Raw genomic sequence first — 8,304 nt, forward strand, 5'->3', positions numbered from 1 at the left:
TCCGTCCGGGGTCACAGGTCAGGAAGCACAACATGGCGGCGACGACTGATGACGTCACGTGACAGCAACCGGGGCCGGCGGCTGCAAAGCACACTGACGGGATAATCAGGGCCGGCCGCGGGGCAGAGAGGGAGAGAGGAGCGGCAGCGGGGAGAGAGAGGAGCCGGCAGCGGGGGGGAGAGAGAGGAGCCGGCCGCGGAGGGAGAGAGAGAGGAGCCGGCAGCGGGGGAGAGAGAGAGGAGCCGGCAGCGGGGGGAGAGAGAGAGGAGCCGGCAGCGGAGGGAGAGAGAGGAGCCGGCCGCGGGGGGAGAGAGAGGAGCCGGCCGCGGGGGGGGAGAGAGGAGCCGGCCGCGGGGGGGAGAGAGAGGAGCCGGCAGCGGGAGGGGAGAGAGGGAGCCGGCCGCGGGGGGAGAGAGAGGAGCCGGCCGCGGGGAGAGAGGAGCCGGCCGCGGGGGGAGAGAGAGGAGCCGGCCGCGGGGAGAGAGAGGAGCCGGCCGCGGGGGGAGAGAGAGGAGCCGGCCGCGGGGGAGAGAGAGGAGCGGCCGCGGGGGGGGAGAGAGGAGCCGGCCGCGGGGGGAGAGAGAGGAGCCGGCAGCGGAGGGAGAGAGAGGAGCCGGCCGCGGGGAGAGAGGAGCCGGCCGCGGGGGGGAGAGAGAGGAGCCGGCCGCGGGGGGAGAGAGAGGAGCCGGCCGCGGGGAGAGAGAGGAGCCGGCCGCGGGGGGAGAGAGAGGGAGGAGCCGGCAGCGGGGAGAGAGAGGAGCCGGCAGCGGGAGGGAGAGAGAGGAGCCGGCCGCGGGGGGAGAGAGGAGCGGCCGCGGAGGGAGAGAGAGGAGCCGGCCGCGGGGTGGAGAGAGAGGAGCCGGCGCGGGGAGAGAGAGGAGCGGCCGCGGAGGGAGAGAGAGGAGCGGCCGCGGGGGGAGAGAGAGGAGCCGGCCGCGGGGAGAGAGGAGCCGGCCGCGGGAGAGAGGAGCCGGCCGCGGGGGGAGAGAGAGGAGCCGGCCGCGGGGGGAGAGCGAGGAGCCGGCCGCGGGGAGAGAGGAGCCGGCACGCGGGGAGAGAGAGAGGAGCCGGCCGCGGGGAGAGAGAGAGAGCCGGCCGCGGGGAGAGAGAGAGGAGCCGGCCGCGGGGGGAGAGAGAGGAGCCGGCCGCGGGGGGAGAGAGAGGGAGGAGCCGGCAGCGGGGAGAGAGGGAGGAGCCGGCAGCGGGGAGAGAGAGAGGAGCGGCCCGCGGGGGAGAGAGAGGAGCCGGCCGCGGGGGGAGAGAGAGGGAGGAGCCGGCAGCGGGGGGAGAGAGAGAGAGGAGCCGGCAGCGGGGAGAGAGAGAGGAGTCGGCGGCGGGGGGAGAGAGAGAGGAGCCGGCGGGGGGTGAGAGAGAGAGGAGCCGGCCGCGGGGGGAGAGAGAGGAGCCGCGGCGGCGGGGGAGAGAGAGAGGAGCCGGCAGCGGGGGGAGAGAGAGAGGAGCCGGCAGCGGAGGGAGAGAGAGAGGAGCCGGCAGCGGAGGGAGAGAGAGGAGCCGGCCGCGGGGGGGAGAGAGAGGAGCCGGCCGCGGGGGGAGAGAGAGGGAGGAGCCGGCAGCGGGGGGAGAGAGAGAGAGGAGCCGGCAGCGGGGAGAGAGAGAGGAGTCGCGGCGGGGGGAGAGAGAGAGGAGCCGGCGGGGGGTGAGAGAGAGAGGAGCCGGCCGCGGGGGGAGAGAGAGGAGCCGGCGGCGGGGGAAGAGAGAGAGGAGCCGGCAGCGGGGGAGAGAGAGAGGAGCCGGCAGCGGAGGGAGAGAGAGAGGAGCCGGCAGCGGAGGGAGAGAGAGGAGCCGGCCCGCGGGGGGAGAGAGAGGGAGGAGCCGGCAGCGGGGGGGAGAGAGAGGAGCCGGCAGCGGAGGGAGAGAGAGAGGAGCCGGCAGCGGAGGGAGAGAGAGGAGCCGGCCGCGGGGGGAGAGAGAGGGAGGAGCCGGCAGCGGGGGGGAGAGAGAGGAGCCGGCAGCGGGGAGAGAGAGAGGAGTCGGCGGCGGGGGGAGAGAGAGAGGAGCCGGCGGGGGGTGAGAGAGAGAGGAGCCGGCCGCGGGGGGAGAGAGAGGAGCCGGCAGCGGGGGAGAGAGAGAGGAGCCGGCAGCGGAGGGAGAGAGAGAGGAGCCGGCAGCGGGGGGGAGAGAGAGAGGAGCCGGCAGCGGGGGGAGAGAGAGAGGAGCCGGCAGCGGGGAGAGAGAGAGGAGCCGGCAGCGGGGGGAGAGAGAGGAGCGGCAGCGGGGAGAGAGAGAGGAGCCGGCAGCGGGGAGAGAGAGAGAAGGAGCGGCAGCGGGGAGAGAGAGAGGAGCGGCGCAGCGGGGAGAGAGAGAGGAGCCGGCAGCGGGGAGAGAGAGAGGAGCCGGCAGCGGGGGGAGAGAGAGGAGCCGGCAGCGGGGGGAGAGAGAGGAGCCGGCAGCGGGGGGAGAGAGAGGGAGCCGGCAGCGGGGGGAGAGAGAGGAGCCGGCAGCGGGGAGAGAGAGAGGAGCCGGCAGCGGGGAGAGAGAGAGGAGCCGGCAGCGGGGAGAGAGAGAGGAGCCGGCAGCGGGGAGAGAGAGAGGAGCCGGCAGCGGGAGAGAGAGAGGAGCCGGCAGCGGGGAGAGAGAGAGGAGCCGGCAGCGGGGGGAGAGAGAGGAGCCGGCAGCGGGGAGAGAGAGAGGAGCCGGCAGCGGGGGGAGAGAGAGGAGCCGGCAGCGGGGAGAGAGAGGAGCGGAGCCGAGCCGGCAGCAGGGAGAGAGAGGAGCCGGCAGCGGGGGGAGAGAGGAGCCGGCAGCGGGGGGAGAGAGGAGCGGAGCCGAGCCGGCAGCGGGGAGAGAGAGGAGCCGGCCGCGGGGGGAGAGAGGAGCCGGCAGCGGGGGGAGAGAGGAGCCGGCAGCGGGGGGAGAGAGGAGCCGGCCGCGGGGGGAGAGAGGAGCCGGCCGCGGGGGGAGAGAGGAGCCGGCAGCGGGGAGAGAGAGGAGCCGGCAGCGGGGGGAGAGAGGAGCGGAGCCGAGCCGGCAGCGGGGGGAGAGAGGAGCCGGCCGCGGGGGGAGAGAGGAGCCGGCAGCGGGGAGAGAGAGGAGCCGGCAGCGGGGGGAGAGAGGAGCCGGCAGCGGGGGAGAGAGGAGCGGAGCCGGCAGCGGGGGGAGAGAGGAGCGGAGCCGGCAGCGGGGAGAGAGAGGAGCCGGCCGCGGGACACAGCCACTAACCTGGCACTGATTGTCCACAATTTGACTGCAACCACAGATCTGCGGCGGATTTATGTCTGTGGCTGCGTTACATGTGTGGGTTTCTCGAGCGGTCGCACCCGCCCCCGTTGTTTGTGTGGCTCGGGCAGTTAGTTGCTCGTGTCGCACAATGCTGTAACCCCCGTCACATGCACTTACCTCCCGGACGACCTCGCTGTGGGCGGTGAACATCCTCTTCCTGAAGGGGGAGGGACGTTCGGCGTCACAGCGACGTCACACAGTGGCCGCCCAATAGAAGCGGAGGGGCGGAGATGAGCGGGACGTAACATCCCGCCCTCCTGCTTCCTTCCGCGTTGCCGGTGGACGCAGGTGAGCTGTGTTCATCGTTCCCGGGGTATCACACGGAGCGCTGTGCGCTGCCTCGGGAACAACGAACAACCGGACGTTCCATTTTTAGACAATGAGTGACGAGTCAGCGATGAAGGAGAAGGTGAGTATTTCTGCTCGATCACCGCTGTCAAACGCTACCATATCACTAGCGACATGGCCCCGCCGACACCGTTACATATATGGTAGCGTGTAAAGCCCGCTTGAGTGTGACGGGGCCTTTAGAGACTTGCTCATGCCATTTGGTCTCATTAATGCCGTTGCCAGCATTTTATGAATGATACTTTCACCGTTTGGGGCAGGTTTGTGGTGGTTTATTTGGACGATGTTTTGATCTACTCGATTTGGCGACTCATCAGGTGCACAGTAAACAGCTATTACACATTTTGGGATAAACTGCCAAACTAGAGACGTGTGTTCTCACTGTCCAAGAGGTGCAAATTTTGGGGTACCTGTTGTCATCTTCATCTGAAAGGGTTACAGCACTTCCTAGGATTTACCAATTTTTACCGGAAGTTTATTCAGACCCATTCTGTAATTGTAAACCTCTCACTGACAAGAGACAAGACAGAATTCTCTAATGGTCACACTCTGCCCCGCAGACTTTCTATTTAAAAAACCGTTTTCCCACTGCACCTGTGTTATACTCCACCTGATGTTTCACAGCCCTTTATTGTGGAGGTTGATGCATCTGAGGTGGGGGTTGGGGCTGTGTTGTCACAAGGTCCATCTCCTGATAAATGGCGTCCTTGTGCTTTTGTGAAGCTTCATGGGGTTCAGTAAGATCATTTACTTCATCACGTTCCTGCACTTCCGAATGCCAGGACTCTGGCTTAGGTGTTCATCAATGAGATCGCGAGTAGGGCTGAGTGGATCCTGATTGTAAAACTCCACTTCCAGGTTTCAAAGAATTCCAGGTGTAAGATCCGGATCCGGCAGTGGCGATAATTATTGAAAAATAAGTAAAAACAGAGAAAAAATAGCGTTTCATACTTACCGAGACTCGGTGTAATGGCGGCACACTGTTTCCGGGTCGCGTATTGTGCATCGTATACACACAGATTTCTGTGTTTCCCCCGCCCATCGGTGTGATTGGCTGCAGCCTGATGAGCTCCTAGCCTGTGACTGCCTGCAGTCATCGCTTATCGCGGCTCAGTAATAGGCTACACTCAGAGCTGGCAGTCTTCTCTATGGCTGCTCTCTCTCAGATGTAGCAGAGCTGGATGTGTCATCGTGGGACCTCGTGTGGATTACGCCAGAGCTGCAGGGTGTTGGGGGTTAATAAAGAGGTGAAAGAGGATGCGTTTTGTACTTTATTCAAAATAAAAGATTTGTCTGTGTTTATTTCCTGTCATGTACAGGTTTGTGATGTAGGTATCTCAGACACCTGTGTTATCACCTAGGGTTTAGTGGCAGCTGTGCACTGCTATTAACTCCTTATTACCCCGATTGCCACCACTCCAGGGCAATCGAGAAAAGCCAGTATAGCACCGGGATTATCACATCTAATAGATGTGGCAATACCGGGCGGCTGCGGGCTGGAATAGCAGCCCCCAGCCGGCTTTATCATGGCTAGGGATCAAAATTAGGGGGGACTGCATGTTTTTTTTAATTATTTATTTAAATAATAATAAAAAAAAGTCGCATCACCACCGCGCACACTTGTGACAGGAGCATGCATGTGTTTCTGTGTACATGCACGCTCATGCTCAGAGAGCGCAGGCTGATGTCATGTCAGAGTTGTACGAGTCTGACAACTCATCTCCGGCACAGCCGCGCACACTGACAGGAGCGTGCATGTGTTTCTGTGTACATGCACGCTCATGCTCAGAGAGCGCAGGCTGATGTCATGTCAGAGTTGTACGAGTCTGACAACTCATCTCCGGCACAGCCGCACAATGACAGGAGCGTGCATGTGTTACTGTGTACATGCACACTCATGCTCAGAGAGCGCAGGCTGATGTCATGTCAGACTTGTACGAGTCTGACAACGCATCTCCGGCACAGCCGCACAATGACAGGAGCGTGCATGTGTTACTGTGTACATGCACGCTCATGCTCAGAGAGCGCAGGCTGATGTCATGTCAGACTTGTACGAGTCTGATATTGCAGCACAGCCGCGCACTGACAGGAGCATGCATGTGTTTCTGTGTACATGCACGCTCATGCTCAGAGAGCGCAGGCTGATGTCATGTCAGACTTGTACGAGTCTGACAACTCATCTCCGGCACAGCCGCGCACACTGACAGGAGCGTGCATGTGTTTCTGTGTACATGCACGCTCATGCTCAGAGAGCGCAGGCTGATGTCATGTCAGACTTGTACGAGTCTGATATTGCAGCACAGCCGCACAATGACAGGAGCGTGCATGTGTTACTGTGTACATGCACACTCATGCTCAGGCTGATGTCATGTCAGAGTTGTACGAGTCTGACAACTCATCTCCGGCACAGCCGCACAATGACAGGAGCGTGCATGTGTTTCTGAAACATGCATGCTCACCATACTGACCCGCAGACACTTGCACCGCTTTCCCCGCCCACCGGCCGTCCTGCTGCCTGTGATTGGTTGCAGTCAGCTGACACTCAGGGTGGGGGCGTGTCTAGCTGCAACCAATCACACGCGGCGGTGGGTGGGCAAAACAATAGATATTAAATTGTCGGCTCTGGAAGGGAAAAGCGTGACCCGGAAGGAATGTGCCGCCATGACAGCGCCTCGGGTGAGTACACTGCGCACGCTCCTGTCCCCCTATCCCTTCCACCACCATTTTTAATCTCGGGATTCTGGTCTCCATAGACTTATATCGAAACCGGAGCGGATCCAGATTTTTTTGTTCAATCCAGCAGGGATCCGCCAGTCCGGATTCTGGCGATCAGCCCCAATAGTGATGCTTTCCGGGGGCCTTCTGATGGGGCCTCAGATGGGTGAACCCAGTTTGTTTCCCAGTTCTGGAGCCTTTTGTGCTCGATCGGGTGCAGGTGACGCCTCCGCAGCTTCAGATCACGCCTGTGGGACACGGCCGTACGAGGCTGGCGCGGAGGGAGCAGCGCAATATTTGTGCCCTCAGATCCCTCTGTTGTGGATCTTCCTTCTCTGTGATGCTGGGGATAAAGTGGCCTCTGTTTTTATCTGTAAGGACCAGCAGGACAACACCACTAAGGGGTTAAATCCGCAGCAGGAAAATCCCTCTATGTTCCACAGCATGAAGCGGCAGCAGGTGACGACCTCCTCTCTCCAAACACCAGTTAGTGCTGGAAAGACTTCAATTACCCCTCGCCCCGACCTTCTGCCCATGATTCAGAGTCCGCCGGGGCCTGTGACCCTCACCCCCGCAGGACAGGCAGATTCTGCAGCACGCCGGGGCCTGTGACCCTCACCCCCGCAGGACAGGCAGATTCTGCAGCACGCCGGGGCCTGTGACCCTCACCCCCGCAGGACAGGCAGATTCTGCAGCACGCCGGGTCCTGTGACCCTCACCCCCGCAGGACAGGCAGATTCTGCAGCACGCCGGGGCCTGTGACCCTCACCCCCGCAGGACAGGCAGATTCTGCAGCACGCCGGGGCCTGTGAGCCTCACCCCCGCAGGACAGGCAGATTCTGCAGCACGCCGGGGCCTGTGACCCTCACCCCCGCAGGACAGGCAGATTCTGCAGCACGCCGGGGCCTGTGACCCTCACCCCCGCAGGACAGGCAGATTCTGCAGCACGCCGGGGCCTGTGACCCTCACCCCCGCAGGACAGGCAGATTCTGCAGCACGCCGGGGCCTGTGACCCTCACCCCCGCAGGACAGGCAGATTCTGCAGCACGCCGGGTCCTGTGACCCTCACCCCCGCAGGACAGGCAGATTCTGCAGCACGCCGGGGCCTGTGACCCTCACCCCCGCAGGACAGGCAGATTCTGCAGCACGCCGGGGCCTGTGACCCTCACCCCCGCAGGACAGGCAGATTCTACAGCACGCCGGGGCCTGTGACCCTCACCCCCGCAGGACAGGCAGATTCTGCAGCACACCGAGGCCTGTGACCCTCCCCTCCGCAGGACAGGCAGATTCTACAGCACGCCGGGGCCTGTGACCCTCACCCCCGCAGGACAGGCAGCTTCTGCAGCACACCGGGGCCTGTGACCCTCCCCTCCGCAGAACAGGCAGATTCTGCAGCACACCGGGGCCTGTGACCCTCACCCCCGCAGGACAGGCAGATTCTGCAGCACGCCGGGGCCTGTGACCCTCCCCTCCGCAGGACAGGCAGATTCTGCAGCACGCCGGGGCCTGACACACTCCCCTCCGCAGAACAGGCAGATTCTGCAGCACGCTGGGGCCTGTGACCCTCCCCCCTCCGCAGGACAGGCAGATTCTGCGGCACGCTGGGGCCTGTGACCCTCACCCCCGCAGGACAGGCAGATTCTGGGGCATGCTGGCACCTGTAGTTCTCCCCTCTGCAGGACAGGCAGATTCCGGGGCATGCTGGCACCTGTAGTTCTCCCCTCCGCAGGACAGGCAGATTCCGGGGCATGCTGGCACCTGTAGTTCTCCCCTCCGCAGGACAGGCAGATTCCGGGGCATGCTGGCACCTGTAGTTCTCCCCTCCGCAGGACAGGCAGATTCCGGGGCATGCTGGCACCTGTAGTTCTCCCCTCCGCAGGACAGGCAGATTCCGGGGCATGCTGGCACCTGTAGTTCTCCCCTCCGCCGGACAGGCAGATTCCGGGGCATGCTGGCACCTGTAGTTCTCCCCCCGCAGGACAGGCAGATTCTGGGGCATGC

The sequence above is a fragment of the Anomaloglossus baeobatrachus genome, chromosome 12 (assembly GCF_048569485.1).
Source record: "Anomaloglossus baeobatrachus isolate aAnoBae1 chromosome 12, aAnoBae1.hap1, whole genome shotgun sequence".
Classification (NCBI taxonomy): Eukaryota; Metazoa; Chordata; class Amphibia; order Anura; family Aromobatidae; genus Anomaloglossus; species Anomaloglossus baeobatrachus.